Raw genomic sequence first — 19797 nt, 5'->3', positions numbered from 1 at the left:
TGAGCAAACTAGCTCGAAGTGGGCTAGATGAAACAACGATCCGGTGGATCCACAGTTGGCTACAGAATCGGACTCAAAGAGTGCTTATCCATGGGATCTTCTCAAACTGGGGAGAGGTAATGAGTGGGGTACCGCAGGGCTCAGTCCTGGGCCCAGCGCTCTTCAACATTTTTATTAATGATTTGGAGGAGGAGGTGCAGGGAATGCTGATCAAATTTGCAGATGACACAAAATTGGGCGGGATAGCAAATACTTTGGAAGACAGAAACAGAATTAAAGTGATCTGGATAGACTGGAGCGCTGGGCAGAAAACAACAGAATGACATTTAACAGGGATAAATGCCAAGTTCTGCACCTAGGAAAAAGAAACCAAATGCATAGTTACAAGATGGGGGATACGTGGCTCAACAACACTACAAGCGAGAAGGATCTTGGAATTGTTGTTGATCACAAGCTGAATATGAGCCAACAATGTGATGTGGCTGCAAAAAAGGCAAATGGTATTTTGGGCTGCATTAATAGAAGCATAGCTTCCAAATCCCGGGAAGTACTAGTTCCCCTCTACTCAGCACTGGTTAGGCCTCATCTGGAGTACTGTGTCCAGTTCTGGGCACCACAGTTTAAGAAGGATGTAGACAAACTGGAGAGGGTTCAGAGGAAGGCAATGAAGATGATCAGGGGACTGGAAACAAAGCCCTATGAAGAGAGACTGAAAGAACTGGGCATGTTTAGCCTTGAGAAGAGAAGACTGAGGGGAGATATGATAGCGCTCTTCAAGTACTTGAAAGGTTGTCACAGAGAGGAAGGCCAGGATCTCTTCTCCATCATCCCAGAGTGCAGGACACGGAATAATGGGCTCAAGTGACAGGAAGCCAGATTCCGGCTGAACATCAGGAAAAACCTCCTGACTGTTCGAGCAATACGACAATGGAACCCATTCCCTAGGGAGGTGGTGGGCTCTCCCACACTGGAGGCGTTCAAGATGAGGCTGGACAGCCATCTGTCAGGGATGCTTTGACTTGGATTCCTGCATTGAGCAGGGGGTTGGACTCGATGGCCTTGTAGGCCCCTTCCAACCCTACTATTCTATGATTCTCCCCTGCCCCCTCCAGTTCCATTCCATGCTTTACAACCACTTCTACATTCATGATACATTACAGCAATGGCTGCCTGGGGAATGGTGGGAGTTGTAGGACTTTTTTCTGTCTAAACATGCCTAGGATTGCGCCCTAAGTCTCTGAATGGAGCGGGAGGGGGATGAAACTGGGCGCTCGAGCACACTCATGTCAATGCTCAGACGTGGAGAGAAAATGCCAGGGGTGCTGCTTTCCCTCAAGCCACCCCCACCCCAAAATTGCACAGGATGGTTCCAGGTCAGTTTCTACGGCAAATGCATGTAGTTGTAAATGAAAAGCAGTCCCAGGAGGCTGAGATTTCGAGTGGAGGAATTATAGCAGGGAGGTGGTGTTTGACTGTTCCCTCACCATCTGTTTTTCCACTCCAAAGTACTTTTCCATAGCTGCTGGCCCCCAACCCAGATGGGTGTCTACCAGGTGCATTTCCCATAGAATAATGTTTTCTGGGTTTTGTTTTCTGGCATTCTTTCTTTCTTTGGCTATTGCTGAAACCCTGATTCCTGTCACTGGATCGTACATGGAACAACTTGGGTTACAAAACTTTTTTTCCTTAACTCTCCTTTGCTTTGAGGTTTCTGTTACAACTGGCATTTTTGCTAGTATTTATTGTTGGGGTTCTGAAGAAAACCAAGTTCATGGAAACACCATAGTACACGGGGTACATTTCCCCCTACTGATTAACCACAACCCAAATTCCAAGATACTGGGGAGGGGTGGTCTGTTTGGCTGTTAGGATGGAGGTTCCCTGAGGCCCAAGAGGCCACAGTGTCAGGCAGGGTGGCTGAGGGCTTCTTTTGATGGTTCCCAAGGAATCTGTGGGATAGGTGGAGGATCTTCAACTGGGGCTGAAATTTAGCTCTTTATCCATTCTTCTATTCTCTGCGGATGCATCTAGATCCTCCAACTTTTCTGTTGCAGGAGAGTGAATATGAAATCACTTGCAAACATGACCTGGGAGAAATTTTGCTCCTCCGTCTCCACAAAGAATATTTGTTCGAAACCTTCTCAGCTAGCTGGTACTGTAATTTTATCATGGAGATGGCCCCCAAAGGGAGAACCTACGATTTGCCATGCTACCAGTAGCTTGAAAGCCACCAGATCCTAGATCTCAGGGAAGGGACGGGTAAGTAGGCCTGCTCAATGAAAGAGAGAAGAAGAGGCTAAGTCCCCAATTCCAAAACGTCAGAATCAAGAAATGCTGGTCATTTTTACAGTGTTTATTTTCTAGACACCATGTTTTAATGTGCCCCACGCAGTGGCAACTGGCATTTACTGCTCAGAGGAAAACGTTTGGTGTGGTGAATGCCAGGCATTGCTGCATCAGAAAATTGTTTTGATTCCCCCCCCCCCGCTATTTCCCAGGCCTCATAGATTCAGGCCCGAGATCCTGTAACTACTGAACCAGACTGTCAGTGACTGCTGGGTGCAACCTATTAGAAAGCTCTAAAAAAAACAATGAATCCTGGCTTTCGGATTGCCCACTGTAGATGTTCTGACATTTCCCCTTCCGCAAGATAATGAGCAGATACATAGCACATTTCAACTCTTAGCACATTTCAATTTCGATTCAGATACCGAGATATCTGCAATCCTTACAAGAGCCTTGTAAGGTAAGATAGTTCTGTCTTGTTGACTATGGTGAGTTCAGAAAGATCAGAACCAGCGGCTCCCTGGCTCACAGTTTATCCTCTTAGCCATTGTGCCAGATGGGCTTGAATTGCATTTTATTTATTTATTTGAATGTTTAAAAACCATTAAAATAATGATTTAAAAAAGCGAACATTGCAACCAATGTTGCACACTCACAACAAACATTGAACAGCGACAATAGCAGAAGCAATGAAACTATTAAGACCAGGAGGAAGAAAAGCAGTGGCAATAAAACAGCAAAGTTACTGCGTGCTAAAAGCCTTTGCAAATGGAAAAGCAGTTCATCTGGCACCTGAAGCTAGTCGAAACGGGAACCTTGCAAATATCCCTTGGGAGTCCGTTCCGAAGTTGTGACACCCCTACTATCGGGGCCCAGCACTTGAGGATAAGGCCATCAATGGCTGCTAGTCATGATGGCTATGGACTACCTTGCCTCTGAATGCCAGTTTGCTCAGCAACACGGACAGGGGGTGCTCTTGTGCACTTGTGTCCTGCCTGGGGCCTTCCCATGGGGGCATCTGCTTGGCCAACGTGAGTAAAAGGAAGTGGGACTAGATGGGGCTTTGGCCTGATCCAGCACGTCTCTTCTGATATGTGCTCCCCGATTAGCATGAGCCAGACCAGTGGAGGCCGGTGGCGACAGTGTCAGTGGGGTGGTGAATCTGCTCCGGGTTTCTGTCAGAACTCTAAAGGAGCTCTCCAAGGTGCTTCTGCACCTTGGAGAGCTCCCTTACAGTTCTGACTGGCTCTGACGGAAACACGGCCTCCACTGCTGCCACTGGCCTCCACTGAGCCAAGCCCCCAATGGTGGCAGCATTCAGAGAAGGGTCTTGGAGGAATATCATAATCCAGCAGGCTCCCAAGATGATGCCCCCTTTTTGCGGACCAGCGATTGTTTGGTGGTTTCTGGCTTTTGTGCAGTTTTCCCCTGCCCCACTCTAAAAGGTTGAAACGCCTCTCCTAAGGCTTAGTTACGGGCAAAAAGACCTTGAAGCTACAGGATGATGGTATTTTTGGCCCCATCATTGGTAGAAACATCATCTCTGTGTCTGCCCCACCAGCGAAAACACCTGCTGTGGATTCTCTCCAGTTACTCCAAAACCAGAGGAAGAAGGAACGTCTGAAGAGGCAGTCTTCCTGTGAGTGAGTGCAGCTCCCGATATCGCTGGTTCTAGCCGCTGAGGCGCTGTGTGTGCGTGTGTGAGAGAGAGATTCCTGGATTCTGCCTCCAGCTCTTAGAGGACCATCGAGGCAGGGACAGCTCAAGACATTCTGCTGTCTGAGGCAAAGCAACAAATCCACCACCTTTCCCCACCCTCCGGATGCTGTCAGTGAAGGTATCCCACACGTGCCTCTCCCTGGCAGTAAAAATGTAACCCTAATCAGTGAAATGTCTAACACTTTGCTGCCTTTTCAAGACACGCCAGCGCAGGATTAATGACACGCAACTGTGAAAAACTGCTTCCAGACGCCTCTGAGCATGCCTGTGCTCATGCATGCTCTGGTGCTCATCCAGATGCAACCGGCACCCGCCACTTTCTGGGGCCCTGCTTTCTGGAGCCCAGCAAGCTTGGCAGGGCACCATCTGCAACGTGAGAAGCCTGCTGGCATCGTTTTGACGAGAGACAGCATGTCAAGACGCAAAGGAGGATGCCTTGCAAGCCGAGAAGCAAGACCGCTTCTTAGGCTGTGGACACCGAATGATCATAAATGGTCAGTGAAAGTTCCCTGAGGGAAAGAAAGGCTCTGAATCTGTTGGATGCTTCTATATAGGACAGGACAAGATTTGTGCACAGGTAGCAGGGGCTTATTACAGACTTCCCACATACCCCCAAACCCAACGTTTTGGGGGTGGAGGTGACTCCTCCTTCACCAAATCCTGCGCCACATTGATCTTCGGCATGTTCACATTTTGCCACAGGCCATGAAGCTATGCTTATGGAATACATGCCCAGGTTTGTGCATGCGTGTCCGTGCATGCACATGAGCACTTCTGCAAGCTACGGAGCATACCTCTGGATTTACCTTTAATCTGCAGAGGTATTCTTTAATTATGTTTACGGGAAGAAATTCTGGAGGCAAAGGTACACCTGGGATTTGGATCCGTGGTGCAAGGGCCCTCGTTCCCTGCCCTCACTCCTATTCTGTTAGGGGTGGAAATAACATCATGCATATCACACAACTAAACTACACTGGGCATTGAAGGATACTTTCCAGGTCCAGGGATATTTTTCTTTAGGCCCATGGGTCAAATTTGGTTCTGCTGGGTTCCAGTCCTCTGGGTTTCCCTAGATGGCTACGCCCTTCCTGTGGTCCTGCCCCCTTCCCCCCAACTGCCAACTGTTTGGTGGTTTCCTAGGTTTTGTGCAGAATTTATTTATTCATTCATTCATTCATTCCATTCCATTTCATTTCTATACCACCCAATAGCCGAAGCTCTCTGGGCGGTTCACAAAAAATTAAAACCAAACAGCACACAATAAAACAATTTAAAATATATAGAACTTTAAAACCACAATATAACAATACAACCACAATAAAACCTAGCAGCAGTGCAGGAATTTAAAATACAGATTTAAAACAGCAAAGCTAAAAGTCTAGAAAGCTAAAATGCCTGGGAAAATAAAAAGGCCTTCACCTGGCACCAAAAAGAATACAATGTAGGTGCCAGGCAAACCTCACTAGGGAGCACATTCCACAGCCGGGGTGCCACAGCAGAAAAAGGCCTCCTCCTAGTAGCCACCTGCCTCACTTCCTTTGGCAGGGGCTCACGGAGAAGGACCCCGAGGATGATCTTAAGGTCTGGGCAGGCACATATGGGAGGAGGCGATCTTTCAGATAACCTGGCAGATAACAGGCAGTTTTTTTCCTGTTCTAATAGGTTGAAATGCCTCTCCAAAGGCTTAGTTAAGGGCAGGAAATGCTTTAAGTGTCAGGAATGAATCTGAGCGTGTGGAGATGTTTGGCAGCTCAGATTCAGAATCGGAATGGGAACAGACAGAACAGGGGGAGGCACCCTCCCCAGTGAGCCCAGATACAGTGAGACTTTCTTCCTGGGACCTTGACACACAGATGGCACAGGCTGAATGTCTCCCCCATTCCTCCACCATGAGAATGCAAGTTTTGGAGGGGGGGGGTCAAGGGCGTGACTTGTGGGATGCAAAAGTCCATTGCAGAGCAAAGTGGGAAAAGTTAGGGGCAGGGCTCAGACACTCCATCAGGTTGGCCACTCATGGAAGCCAATGTAGGAGGGAGCCACCCTAACACAGGGGCATCCCTGCAAAGCTAGTCTGGCGAGAAGTTCTTGCCCACACTGCTGGCAACTTCTCCAACTTCCACTTCATCTCATCTATTGATATTCAGAGATGTGTGGATTAGCTGGTTCATTGCAGTCTGAGAGTTTCCTAGACTTTGCATTTGTAATGAAGCTAGTCCTTACCTCAACCAATAAAGTAGTGTTAGCCCGGAGCTTTGTTTCCTGGAGTGTGTTGATTGCAATGGAAGAGGATGGAGGAACTTGACATTAAGCTCTGCCCCCCTTTGCCTTCAGTCCCAGCCACCACTGGAATGTGGTCCCTGAAACCTTCTCTGAAATAGAATTTGGCCTTCCAGCTGGAAGAGGTTCAACACCTCTGTCCTACAGCAACAGAGACAGCTTTCGCTGCACCAGAATTGGGGTGTGTTCCAGAGCAAGAGGAGTGTTTTGTCTCCTTGGAGGTCTTCAAGCCTTCTGAAGGACTCTGAAGTGCAGCAGGTCATACATCCAATGAGGCCCTTAGATTGCAGCCCTATGCACACTTACCTGTAAGTTACTCCCACCAAACTCAATGGGGCTTACTTCTGAACGTAGGACTGCCCTGTGCACCACCAGTAAGCTGTCTGAAATGGATTCATGCTGCTATCTAACTCCTTTTTGCCTGTGATTTTGCTCTTCCTATTTGCGATAGGAAACACAGAGCATTACCAAACTGTATTGTGAAACCCCCCCCCCCTTGATATCCATGAGCTTGAGGTGTTGACAGAGAAGTATTACATTTTTCATTTGCAAATAAGTTATCAAGCCTTGAGCACAAATCCCTCTGCCTATATAAAGAGCAACGTAAACTAGGGCTGTGCACAGACCCTCCACTTCACTTTGGATGCCGAATCAGACCTTCCGAACCAGCTCTGCTATACTTTGGACTGAATCACACCCCATCCACTTTGCTTCAGATTTGGATCTGAAGTGAGATTTGGACATCCAAATTATTTGGATTTGACTTTTCCCATCGACCTGCATTGGAAAACAGAAAAAGCTATAATTTTTCAGTTTTCATGAGAAATGCATGAAATTTGGAGACCTGTCAGCCACCATGGAGGGCATCCCACGTGCCAAATGTATGTATGTATGTATGTATTTTCATTTCTATACTGCCCAATAGCCGAAATTTCAGACAGTTTGGCCCAGTAGTTTTTGTTCTAGGTGTAGGTGAATTTTGATTTCTTCAACAAAAACTTTCAAAGCAAAGGGCTATAACTTTTCATTGTTTCCACAGAAGTGCATGAACTGTAGGGACCTCCCATCCCACCTGCCAAATCTCAGACTGTTTGGCTCAGTAGGTTTTGTGCTAGGCACAGATAAAATGTCCTGTTCTCTTCATGTGCAACATCTAAAAATATAGGGAGAATGTGGCATGCTCATTCCCTGCCATCCCACATCCTGCCCTTTTCTACCACCCTTAGGCAAGTAGAACTGAAGCCGAAAGGATATTCTGATAGCCAGGAGTTCTGGGGTGAATGTCTAGATGATATCAAGAACATTTTCTGGTTCAACAAGACGGATATCTCAGGTAAGAGGACGGCCCTGCTAAAACCTCCCTGGAAGCAGCAACTGGTAGGTCCCATACTGCTAATTTCAATTCCCTATGGAAAATTCTAGAGATGGGGTAGTCTCCAGAAATCTGGTCCCCAGCTTTTCCTTGTTTTAATAACATAGTGGGACCCATTCTAAATGGGACCTGTGAGTCCTGGATGTGATTTCCTCTGGTGTAACCTACATGAACCTTCTTTGATCCTGGAGAGAGCAACATAGAACTGGGTTCCAAGTCATTGGGACATCCGTTCTCCTCTGTAAATAGATTCTGCCCAGTTAATCCCTTCTCTTGGTGTTCCTTGTTCATCACAGAGCATTGGAAGGAAGACATGTTCTTTGGGTACCAGTTCCTGAATGGAGTGAACCCAAACATGATCCGGAAGTGCACCAAGCTCCCATCTAAGTTCACCGTGACCCAGGAGATGGTGGCTGGGTCCCTTGGGAATTCCAGCATGTTGAAGAGCTGGAGGTAGGAAAGCGGGTGTTGTCATTTGCCATAGAGCGCTTTTTAGGGGGACCCCATAGTGCCAGAGCAGGTAGGCACTGCTGCAACCCATTCCCATCCCATTTTTGGCTCTTCCCTTTGTCTGACGCCCGCACTCTTTGGCTGTCCCCTTTGTCCACAGTTTGTGCTCTTTGCCTCCACAGAAGGGGACTGTTGTCCGAGTCAGCTACCACAGCCTGGAAGGGATCCCTGCAGGGCTGAATAACGGATGCCAGCTGTACATAGCAGACCCATTGTACCCGCTGTGCCTCTCAGCTGAAGGGTATCTCACGCTCCTCGCCAGGTGCGGTGGGTGGGATTTTAGGAAGGTGCTGCAGACCCGCCTCTCAAGCTATCTTGGCGATGGGATGGGGAGGAAGAGGAGGGAGAAGGAAGGGCTGCCGTGCTGCCGTGGAGGCCTCTAGTGGTTGGTAGTAGTGCTGCGGCCTGTCCCATGCCGCAGGTAAGGCAAAATGGTCTATTGACTGGAAATTGGATCGGTGCCCAAAGGCCACCAGATAAACACTGGTCATGTAGCAGCCATATCGGGGGTCAAACTAAGTAGCCTCATGCAGTCTCATGCTTCATGTTCTTGCTGAGCTCTTTCTCCCTTGAATATATTGTTGTAAGCTGACGAGACACAAGAATTCCTTATCTTGTCAAAGGTCATACGATTGTATATCTTATTCTCTGCTGTTCTCTTCTGTTCTCTCCTTATCATGGCTACCCTATAACCCAGTTCTTGTATTATAAACAATGGTGCTAGGAGAAGAAATGTTGAGGACTGCAACCCCACGCGGGAGGGGGAGGAGGAGCCGTTTCCTATGTGTCACAATGTCTATAAAACCAATGTGCTGATGTATTTCGGGGCTTCTGGCTCTTTGGAAATTATTCCAGCCTTAAGCCCGCGCGTTAAATAAAGAATCTCTTTTTCCTTCACTCCGTGGTCTCTCTGACTCTGGGTTCTGCAACAGTCACACTTCTGCCTGCCATGTACTTCTTAAAGGAACGTGAACTTCTGCCTGCCGCACCCAAAAGGTAGCAACTTTATCAGGCAAGCACACTGCTTGCTTTTAAGCAGGGCTGAATTTTGGTTTATTGCTTTTCGTTTATTGCTGTCCCCTACTGGGAGCTTTTAGTATGCCAGGCTGCCCAGGTCATGTTTAATACAGTTTTCTCCGACTCCCCATAGCTTAGCCAGACCCCAGGCCCTGAGGCCCCCACCTTCCTGCCGAGGGACCCCGAATGGGACTGGATCCTGGCCAAGACCTGGGTGTGCAACTCTGACTTCCACGTTTACCAGGCTATCACTCATCTGCTCTGGACACACCTGATAGGAGAGGTGTTCACCATGGCTGCCCTCTACCACCTGCCCATGAGCCACCCTCTCTTCAAGGTAAAGCTGTAGTTTTTACCTTTTAAAGGCCCGCTGTCAGGAGCGCCCTAGCTGCCTCTTGCAGTCCCCTCCAATAGCCAACTCAGGACACAGACGACGAGGATTCTTTCCAAGGCTTTATTCCTTTATTACTTAGTGACTCTTACAGAAACTAATCAGTAGCGACTAAGCAAGGAACTGCACTGGGGAGATGGCAGAGTAGCCTAAGCTCCAGGTAAAGCAGTTGGTCCTCGTTTGAAGGAGAACCGCAAGAAGACTCTGAACTTATGGGCTATGGAGAGATCCTCCCTCTTTCCCTTGGGTCCTCAGGACGCGACCGTTGTTTTAGCGCCAAACGAGCAGAGCGCCTCCTTTCGGCACCCTCCATCACTCGTCGCTCCCTGCGTCTGCGTCGAGCATCCAGCAAGCCCCGTTCCCGCACTTTCTCACTGCTAGGATCACTATCTCAGGAATGCCGGCGGGAGGAATCTCTGCCAGCTGCTGTGCCTGTGAGGGATGAGCTGGCTCCTCTCCCACGGATTGCTGTTCCTCCTCAGAATCAGAACTGCTCTGGGGCTCTATGGGCTCAGTCTCCACCCTGACACCCACATGGCTTGGGACCAGGGCTCCCTGAAGGACAACCTTCTCCTGAATGAACCTGCCCAAATGTTGAGAATGACAATGAAAGCCCTCCTTCAGGTGTCACGGGTGAGGCAGCTCATGATGAGAGAGGGCCTTTTCTGTAGTGGCCCCTTGGCTGGGGAATGATATTCCTCAACAGGTCAGGAAGGAAGGTATCAACACTTCTGATTGTTCAGAAGATGAGTTAACTTAAGACCTTTTTGTTTTCTAGGATGTTAATGGCTTTTAGTAGTTTTAGTGGTTCCTGTGATCTTACATATTGCTGCTATATTGATTTTATCTGGGTTTTCTCTCCACCCATCCCTTTCTGTTCTTATATATAATAGTTATTTTTAATTGTTTGCTGCTTGTTTTGTTTTATGGCATATTATTGTTTTTGAATATTTTTTGCAAGCTGCTTCAAATGCTATCCTCAGAAGAAAAGCGGACTAAAATCACTGTAAAGAAATAAATTGGGATTGCTGAAGAAGGGCTTTCAGATTGACTAAACAGCATGCATTTTTTCTTGGGGGATTCTTTGGATAGGGTTGTTTCTATTTTGGCCTTCTGCTCCAATGTAAGCCTGGGAATCTCAGCTTTTGTTTTTCAACAGTAAGTTTCTAGTCCTTAAGGCTGCAACATATGTGGACAATTCCTAATAAAAGCTCAGAAGCGGGGGACGGGTTGAGCAGGATTGCCAGTGGTCAGTGACTGGTGCTTTTAGCATTGTAGTTTCTTTGCCTCTCTCTGTGACTAGTAGAAGCACCACAAAACATTCAGAACAGGCATAAATATGTAAATGAAGATAACTTGCAGAAATCATGCTGCATGAAAAATTCAGGTGGTGCAATTTTTCATCTTTTCTTGGTGCGGAATTTAGATTAAATGCAAGCATACCTAGAACCCCAACCTTTTTGAGCCAGTGGGAACATTTCGAATTTTGAAAGAGTCATGGGTGCTTTCACAAAATGGCTGCCACAGCAGTTGTCCATTTATAAAATGGCTGCCATGGTGGGTGTGGCCAGTCACAGAACAGCCATTTCCTAGACGACAAACTGGTGAGGCTAAAATAAAAGTAAGTTAGGCAAGAAGAAGTTCAAGGCAGAGATGGAGAGGATTTCTACATGAGTGATTTATTGCATGCTTGTGATTAGCCACTTATAGAAGTTTGTGGGTCCTTTACAGCAGCGGCCCCCAACCTTTTTGGCACCAGGGACTGGTCCATTTTTTCCACGGACCGGGGGGCAGGGGGTTTCCACTGGAAGACTTCCAGCCGCTGGGATGCAAATAGTGTCCGCATAGCTATTTGCGTCCCTATTCTTTGCAGTAATCTGCTACGTAAAGATTTATGTAGCCTATTACTTGTAGAACAGCGGCTGGAAGTCCGCCAGCAGCCAGAGCCAATTGGCAGCTCCGTGGACTCGCCGCGGAGCAGAGCCGGCCGGGGCCGGTGAGGATTCCGAGGTGGGGGGGAGGGACGGATCGCCTCCCCTCCCCTGCGGACCCCCCACGGACCCAAGGTGAGGGGGTTCGCACACCCCTGCGGCCCGGTTGCTGACAGGCCACGGGCCGGTACCGGTCCGTGGCCTGGGGGTTGGGGACCCCTGCTTTACAGGATGTTGTCAACCTCCAGGACATCTCTCACTCTTTCCCTCCTTTATCCCACTTTCCAAAAGATTGGAGATAAAGTGGCAAGGGACGTTAATCTGTTCTATCACCTGTGTATATAATTAGGGATGTACGAAAGTGACTTACCTTTCGCGGATTATGTTGATGGTGGGGGGGAGGCGTTCTGTCCCTCCCCCCGGAATCCTGGCCAGGGGGGAGGCGCTCTTTTCCTCCCTCCGGAATCCTCGAACGGCCGGCTGTGCTCCACGGCAGCTCTGCGGAGCAGCCGGCCCGGCCCGGCCAGGCCAGAGCTGTCCGCAGCCGGATTTCCGGCCGCAGAGGGCTCTGGGTAAAAAAACAAAAACAAAACAAAACCGCATACGCAAATGGCGGCGGCTACGGCCGCCGCCATTTGCGTTCCTTCTTTTTGACTGTCTTAATCTACGTAAATATTTACATAGACTATGACGGCGAAAATAAAGGGGAACGCAAATAGTGTAGTGGGCGCTATTTGCGTCCCTTTTTCATTCATCGTTTTAGCCTACGTAAATCTTTACATAGGCTAAAACGGTGAATCAAAAGGGGACGCACGCAAATAGCGCCCGCTACGCTATTTGCGTTCCCCTTATTTTCACCGTCTTAGTCTACGTAAATGTTTACGTAGACTAAGACTTGCCAAAATAAGGAACACAAATGGCGGCGGCCGTGGCCGCCGCCATTTGCGTACGTGCGTTTTTTGTTGTCTTTAAGTCAGCTGTGATAGGCTACGTAAACATTTACGTAGCCTATCACGGCTGACTGCAGGGACGCAAACGGCAGCGGGTATGTCCGGCTGCTGGCGGAGCCGGGCGGCGGCTCCGCAGAATCCCTGTGGAGCGCAGCCGGCCGGCCAGGATTCCGGGGGGGGGGGGGAGGAACGGAGGGCCCAACCATAAACATAATCCGCGAAAGGTAAGTGCCTTTCCTACATCCCTATCTATATAATATAACAATGGCAAAGCACTATTATCTCGGCGCCATCTAGTGGCTGTAAAATGAAACGTATAGAAACATATAGAACTTGCTGAGGAAAGACTTTCCTTGATTCAAACCACGTGTCTGCTGGCATAAAACAGCCAGTCATAATCCCACAAAGAATCCAGAAGTAGACGCCTCAGTAATGTTGTGGGATAGAAAACTCGGTGTGGTGAAGCCTGGGGTCTGAGCTGCCAAACACAAAACCACTCTGTTGTACCCCTAGTTTTCTGCACAAACTGGTGAGGCTCAGAAACAAGAGACTTGGCCACAAAAGCCATGTGGGGCCCAGAGAAATTTCCCATTCTGGGAAATAACGATGGCGCTGGAGACCAGTGCTTCGCCTTGCAGCATGTCAGCCTCCCAGTTAAAAGAAGTAAATAAATCTAAAAAAAATCAGGTATCAAGGGAGTTGTCTATGGGCAGCACATCAGAGACCACGGGTACAGGGCAATTCCACTTTAGGACAGAGGCCTCCACTAGACAGAGCCATGGAATGAAGTGTCTTGGTTTCTGGTCTTTTGTTTCTTTAGCTCCAGATCCCCCTCGTGCGCTACACCCTTCACATCAACACAGTGGCTTGGATCCTCCTCTCAACAGAGGGTGGCGTCTTTGACAGGGTAAGCTGACCCAGAATTTCACCCACTCCCCTGGTTCAGCTTGATAACTTAGAGCCAAGGTTCTCCTTGATAATTGGGACTCCTGTTTTCTGCCCCCTTCCAGCAACAAGCCTCAGTTTCCAGGGCTTGGTGAAGCTGTTGCAGGAGGGCACGGATACAATGACTTATTCCTCCCTCTGCCTCCCAGAGGATCTTGAGGTGTGCAGGGTGTCCTCGTTGCCCAATTATTACTACAGAGCTGACGGTCATGAGATCTGGGCAGCTCTGATCGAGAGGTCTGGTGGGGTGAGTGGGTGGGATTTTAATGAGGCTAGATTTGGTGGGTGGCTCCGGGGGTGGGACCTCTCTAGAAATGTTGAGACGCCCAAATAATCCTGATAAATGACATGGCGTTTCCCAAGGTGGAGTCCTACATCTCTGGTTCTGGGTCGTAATGGCCTTAATCCAGCCTTCCCAACCTGGAGTTCTACTCCAACAGATCTGGAAAGCACCAGGTGGGGGAAGGCTGCAATTAAGCCAGTTTTCTTCTCTATTTCCATTTTATTTCCCCAAATTTGTGTATGTGCCCACATGGGTGAGACTTAGCACCCCTCACTCTCCTTTTTCTGTGAGGTGGTAGACTAAGTTTTTCCTGTGGACCTCACCCTGTGAGCTGACTGTCTTCTTTTCCCTTTCACAATTCCCTTTAGCTTTGTCTCTGGCATTGTTGATTTGTATTATAAAACCGATCACACTGTACAGGGAGATTCTGAGCTGAAGTGGGGGATAAAGGAGGTTTTCTCCAAAGGCTTCCTGGAATGAAAGTCTTTTGGTACGTTCCAGTCCCCTAGGCAGTCATAATTGCTTACAGCAATGGGGGAGGTGGGGACTAAGAACCTGCCAGTGGTTATAGAAGTAACTACACAATGCTCTTCAGTGCACGTTAATGCTGTTTAATGAACTCTAAACCACAAGGGAATGGGATATATGTGGTCAATAGGTAAGGACAAGCCAGTGAGGATCAGGTCCCATAGAGAGGAAGCTGTGAACAGTGAGAACATCTGCCCGTCAATGCTTGGAGGGTCCAAAGCCATTAACAGATATCTCCTTCACTGTTTAGAACTGATCTTTTTGACCATGAGGGCTAGATACTTGAAAAAAGAGAGGCAAATATTGGAAATCTGATGATTGCAATGAATATTGAATTGTTGCAGGCATATGATAAAATGACTATGTACTGCAGTCTTCCTGATACACTATAGACTCGCTCCTGATTAATATGTGTTGTGAATTCAGCTCTTCTCTTCCCCTTACCCCTTCTTCAATCATCACTGCGAAGGAGCTCAAAAGGTTCCTGACTACGGTGGTTTCTACCAGTTTGGCCAGTACGCTGCAGTCAATAGCAGGCAAGTGCTCCCTCATTTCAAAGTTCCCTTCATGCAAACCAATTAGAGCATATTTACTAGTGATGGGCAAACTTACCCCAAGTGGATTCATTATTTCCTTGTAAAGTAACAAATACGTTGGTGCATTCTTTCATTGCTTCAGACAAGAGCTCTCCTTTAATTCAAGACCTTGTTCTGTGAATCCTGGTTTTTGCCCACGCACAGTATTAAACTGCATCTTGGGAGCTGTAGTTGGTAATCATTTAGTGCGTCATGACGTCTTGCGTCACCATGTCATGTACCATATCCTGACTGGATGTTTTCATGTGGCCTTCCTATGTAATGTTTACCCACTGTCGGCATAGTTGATCTATGGAGGTGTATTCAAAGTGGGTGGCTGTTTCTTTGGATGTGATTGGTTTGTGGAAAGAGTTCAAACGCTAACCTCTCCCTAAAAAGTTAAAGTGAAGTGATCGCATTTCCTCCTGAAAGAAAAGAGTTAAAACAGCCAACTCAGAAATGCCATAGTTTAGATGCAGACTGCACATGCTCTGAAGCTCACAATCTTTTCCAAAATTAATAATGAGTTCGTAAGGCAATGACCCAAGCTGGCTACAAAGGCAAGTGTTATGAATGCACGAGTTCCAACTGATGAGCCAACTAATTACAAAATTTCAACAGCATCACTAATAGTTGCACCATAAACCTATGTTAGCTTTATAATAGTTTGAACTGTCATGGCTTCCTCCAAAGAGTCTTGGGGGTTCTAATTTGGTGAACATACTGAGAAGTCTCGAAAAAGATTGCTAGACATCCCCCGTCACCCCAAATTACAGTTCCCTGTAACCCCCTGAAATGCCCTCAGGGTTGCCTGAGGAGAGAAAACTACTGTTTAAACCGGGTTAGAGTTTTGATATAAACAGGCCCTAATAGCAGTTCTAACTGTCTGTGTGGGGTACAGCCGTGGCTTATGGGAAGCCTAGAAGCAGATGAAAGAGGGGGCTTAAACATTATCATGTGGTAGACCTCCCTATGTCACGTGGTAAGCCCTGTGTTACGCTCCCCCACCCCGGATTTCTGGGTGGCCGCAGTTCAGGCCGACCCATGGTAATTCTAACGTCACGTGGAGGCCACTTCAAGATGGCCTCTGTCAGGGTTCCACCTTATGACCTGGAGCCCCTCAGCAACTCCTTAAGGATCCCTTATCTCCTTAAGAGTCCCGTCTTCCTTCTTTTGCCTTTCCCTTCCCAGTAATGTGGGCCTTAGGCTGTAGATGTGGGGTGACTGACACTCTAGACACAGGGTTTAGCCGCAACAGTTTACTGGTAAATTTAAAGCAAGCAATTTACAACTAAAGGAGCAATCCTATGTGGACAGGCAGCCATCTCTGAATGCAGAGGTGACCACAGGGTGGGTGGAGCGTGGAGGGGATCTTCTCCTCTGCTCTCTGGCCACCCTACACTCCTGGCTAGATGGCAGATTTTGGCTGTCTAGCCGCAGGACTTCAGACTGGGGGAGTGGGGAGGCCGGACGACACATAGGAAGCATGGTACTGGCACTTCTGCACTCCCTGCCCCTCTCTGCCCCCAGGGACGCCCCCCTTTTGTCCTGCTCCACACTGCTCATGTGAGCCGGGAGCCCGGGAATGTCCTGGGCCGCCTACAAGGCAGCGGGGGAGGGTGTGTGGAGACACTTTTCTGGGAACTGAACAATCCTATGGCCATCTAGCCACTGTCTGGTGGCCATAGGATTGTGCCCTAAAGGTATTTACTCAATAGGGCTGAGTGATACAAAAGGCGTTAAGAGAAAATAAAACTTGCAAAATGTAAGTTCCTTTACCCTAGCTGTACTTAGACTTCTCCAGGCTGGTTCTTCCTGCTCCCTCTTCAGGCTCTGGTCTCCCCACCTCTCCTCTGTCTCTGTCGCTCTCTTTTTATGCCCTCCTTCCTCAAAACCGAAAGTACTGTTTCAGATCTGAAGAAATTACACTTAACTGGGGAAATGAAACTGAAACTTCACTGGGGAAATGAAACTACTTCTCTTATGGATACCCCTTCCCAACAAAAAACTCCAGGCCTCTAGGCCTGACCTTTTTCCTTGCCTCTGTAGGCCTGAAACCTTCACAGCCTCCATGGGGTTATCAGTCATGGGCTTCTCCCTATTGTTGTTGTGGGAAAAGGGAATAATAGCACGTGTGTGGCCTACTAAGCCGAAGCAGCATCATAGGAAGGACAGAGTAACAGGGCTGCTGTTGCCTGGCAACCAGCATAAGGCAGGGATGGAGGAGCCTGGCCTGTTTTGAGTGTCGCCTAGCAACCACCAGTGGCCTAGGAAACACAAGGGAAGGCCAAAGGCCACCAGGCAATGAGTCTGGATGGGATACAGGTTAATGAGTGTAACCATATGAAATGGGGAAGTGGAGAATCATTCTTCCGATAATAAATGTTGCCATGTTGCAAGAAGGAGTGTTTCTCTCCATAGTGTTTGTATGGAGAGAGAAAAAGAGAGAGGGAATGTGTGGGATGTGTTATTTTTAACTTTGAGGAACAGGATGCTAAACTAAATGGACCTTTGGTCTTCTTATGTTTTTAATATTTGGGGTTTTTGATTGCAGTTTGATATTGGTGCCTGGATGTCCAACTTTTCCTTGTCCACGAGGAAGCCCCTGTCTAGGACCAAGGGCACTCTGACCCTGTTGTTGTTGTTGTTCAGTCGTTCAGTCGTGTCCGACTCTTCGTGACCCCATGGACCATAGCACGCCAGGCCTTCCTGTCCTGCGCTCTCTCCCGGAGCATGCTCAAGTTGGGCACTCTGACCCTGGAGAACTACAAAGACACTGTCCCAGAGATCAATACCACTTGCTCCATCCTGAGTACCCTGTGGCTGATCAGCACTGATCTGGGAGACATGGTGAGTGCTTGGATGGTATGCAGTGTGCCTTGGACAGGTGCCAAGATGATGAAAGGTGGCATGCACCCTGGCATAGCTCAGTGGTAGAGCCCCTGCCGCTGTCAACACTACGGAGCTAGTTGGACCAATGGCATGACTCAATACAAGGCAGCTTTCTACATTCCATCCAGTCACATGAGATGGTTGGGGCTTGTTGATGAGACTGGGAGGAGCTATGTCAGAGGACAAAGTGCGGAGTGATTCCCCATCCTCTAACCCAGAGGTGCGGAACCTTTTCGCTGCAATATGCAGGTACTTTTTGGCCCCTCCCTTTGTGCCTTCATCTCTACCCATCACTGGAATGAGGCCCCCGAGAGCTTCTCCGAAATTGAATTTGGCACTTGGGCTGAAAGAGGTTCCACACTCCTGCTCTAACCTCTGCAGCTCTTCCCTCCATTGCAATTTTTCATTTTTCCTTGTCTTCTGCTTGTAAGCAAATGCTGAGCATCAAAGGTGCTACTGATATATGATCAGCATCTCTCAGATACACTGTGGGGTAAAACAGGCCAAACCCTGCTGCCGCCATCTGTCCCATGTGCCTTCTGTTTGAATCTTTGAATCTTCAAATTTTCGAATCTTCGAAGATCATGCCTGAATTAGAAAAAAAAAATTGTGGAGAAGCCACGATTCTTCGAAGATAATGCCTTAATTTTTTTTTTAAAGCTGAAGTGGGGGATAGAAGGGGGTAAAACTTAGTCGCATTAGAAGGGATAGAACAACCCCCTGCTCAGTGTAGGAACCTTGATTCCTAGGCAGTCACCCATCCAACTACTGACTGGGGCTGACCCTGCTTAGCTTCCGAGATCAGACAAGCGCGTGCACATTCAGCCCTTTGCTTGTTGCTGAGGAAACATTGAGTGCTCAGGAAGCTATGCGATCAATAGCCGGAAGATGACATGGGGCCGTTGAGAGCTGTGAGCGTGGTGGGTGTGGAATCAGCAGAAACAGCAAGAGTTTCTGATCCTCCAAAGAGAGCCTCCATCTTTAAGAGCAGGAAAACAGCACAGCGCTCGAGTGTGAACCGAGCTCATGCATTTGATGAAGCACTGCAACGGGGAAAATGGGTGAGTGTGGATAATCACGTTTTAATGCGAGAGCGTTTAACCCGACAGGACACTGAATTTGTTGTGATGGCGGGCGCAGTGTAGATCGGCCCCTTATCAGGTGGTGACAGGTTGCTTTTGGCAATGATCTGAGATGGGACCTGCCAAATCTTACTGCACATCTGCAGATCCTTACACAGAAGATGTATGCAAGCTGTACCATGATGACACATGCAAAACCATAGAGCTGGAGTGGGCCGAAAGGCTAGCTTGCCTCCATATACACCCCCCCTCCCTCCTGTGAGATGTGACCCTCTGAGTCCCACCAACTCCCCCACAGAGCCAAGAGGACCCAATTTGGAGGTTACGGGACATTTTCAGTCCAACTGTGAAGGCACACAGCTCCTTTTTTTTACTGTGTCTGGCCCAGGTCAGTCCTGGTGGAAGTGGAGGCTGTCCCGGGGAGTATGGATGGAAGAACACCGTGTCAGTAATAAAAGTTGGCATCTGTGGGTCTGTTTTCTGCCTCCCAAGGAACCTGCGTGTTCCTCTTTAGAGTAAAGCAGAACTGGGTAACCAGTCCATTGTATGTATTTTTTTCAGAAATGGGGAATCAGCCATTCTTTGTCCTAGTAGATTTCGGGGGACTGCAATTATTTCAGCCCTTAGAGAGGTCCTCCAATGACATCTGCACAGTTCCTTCCGCACTCCATTTTAGGGCTGTTACAAACTGCAGGCTTTGGGGCAGCAACATCATGCCCAACATTTTCTCTCCCCCTCGCCTTTTTGTTCAACAGCTGGGCGTATGAAGAGTTCTGGAGACCTCAAAAGTTTGCTCAGAGCATTGTGATATGTGGGTTGGGATCTTTCTGATGGGCTAACCCGATTACCTACTGTTTTTGTGTGGTGCTTTTGAATGTTCAAAGCTTTTGAGATGCCTTTTGGGCGGCCAGTTACGAATCTTCCAAAAAGTGAAAATGCGTCACCAAAAGAGAGGACGAAAAAGGACACCAATCTGCATAAAACATGCACATGCTAGTGTGTGTGTGTGTGTGTGTGTGTGTGAATGTAAGAATATTAT

The 19797-nt window shown here is 48.2% G+C and overlaps 1 pseudogene; it reads left to right on the top strand.

The window, feature by feature from the left end:
• The first annotated feature begins 1363 nt into the window (after positions 1-1363).
• LOC146343107 (hydroperoxide isomerase ALOXE3-like) lies at positions 1364-19589 on the top strand (annotated as a pseudogene).
• The last annotated feature ends 208 nt before the right edge of the window (positions 19590-19797 follow it).

Source organism: Heloderma suspectum, chromosome 6 (assembly GCF_057233095.1).
Source record: "Heloderma suspectum isolate Gila_16-S chromosome 6, 16-S_ref, whole genome shotgun sequence".
Lineage (NCBI taxonomy): Eukaryota > Metazoa > Chordata > Lepidosauria > Squamata > Helodermatidae > Heloderma > Heloderma suspectum.
This window is presented reverse-complemented; position numbering and strand designations above follow the sequence as displayed.